The 1051-nt window shown below is 38.6% G+C and overlaps 1 non-coding gene across 1 annotated transcript; it reads left to right on the top strand.

The window, feature by feature from the left end:
• Positions 1-430: 430 nt before the first annotated feature.
• LOC133753062 (U1 spliceosomal RNA) lies at positions 431-594 on the top strand. The gene has a single exon (XR_009865026.1). It is a non-coding gene; the product is annotated as a U1 spliceosomal RNA (small nuclear RNA).
• The last annotated feature ends 457 nt before the right edge of the window (positions 595-1051 follow it).

Genomic DNA, 1051 nt, shown 5'->3' with positions numbered 1-1051 from the left:
ATGTGAATTACACTCATTGAACATTCAACCCTTTGTGCATATTTACAACCCCCATCCGCTTCACACCACAGCTGGTGCTTGTTTCCACCACTGAGTTTTAAATAATTCAGTGAAATTCTTGGGAAATAGAGAATATTTTGCATAATTCTGAAGCTTGATTACTATTTGCACCAAATGTTGCAGATCAGCAAAGATTGCCTCAATGGGAATAGTGAAGATTCCCTTTGAATTGAAATTCAAAACAAATTCATTATACTGAAAGCTTAAAAAGAGGAGAATCATCACAATATCATTTCACTTTTAACACAGTAAAAATATGAGTGTGGATCATAATATGAGAAAGGGGTGTATTAGGTGGGCTTTGCTTCTAAATACTTAAAAAGGAAAAAACCTGCTTTGTCACAGTTGTATTAAAATGTATTATCTCCTGATACTTACCTGGCAGGGGAGACACCATGATCAAGCAGGTGGTTTTCCCACGGCGAGGCTCTCCCATTGCACTGCGGGAGTGCTGACCCCTGCGATTTTCTCACACGTGGGAAACTCGACTGCAGAATTTGTGGTAGTGGGGGACTGCGTGTGCGCTCTCCCCTGTTAAAAAAAATGTATTATCTCCTTTTTAATGGTCTTGTTCATTTATTCTTTGGACTTTTTCCTGAATCTGTTTTTTCTATGTCACCCTAAAACATTATTAATATTAAAGTAAATATTTAATTATTAGACCCCCACAGAGAGAGCATTGCATTTGAATGCTCTTATATACATTTTTATTTGTAGTTAAACAGAATCCAATTCTTTTTTTAAAAAAAGATTTATTTATATTTATTTTTCATGAATTGAAAGGCAGAGTTACAGAGACAGAGGGAAAGGCAGAAAGAAAAAGTCCCTCCCTCTGCTGGCTCACTCCTCAAATGGTCGTGATGGTTGGGACTGGGTCCGGCTGAATTCAGGAACCAGGAAGTTCACCTGAGTCTCCCATGGTGGGAAAGGGTCCAAGTTCATGGGCCATGTTCTGCTGCTTTCTCAGATGCATTAATAGGGAGCCAGTTTG

Source organism: Lepus europaeus, chromosome 2 (genome assembly GCF_033115175.1).
Source record: "Lepus europaeus isolate LE1 chromosome 2, mLepTim1.pri, whole genome shotgun sequence".
Classification (NCBI taxonomy): Eukaryota; Metazoa; Chordata; class Mammalia; order Lagomorpha; family Leporidae; genus Lepus; species Lepus europaeus.
Note: the sequence above shows the minus strand (reverse complement) of the source record. Positions and strands in the feature narration are given on the sequence as shown.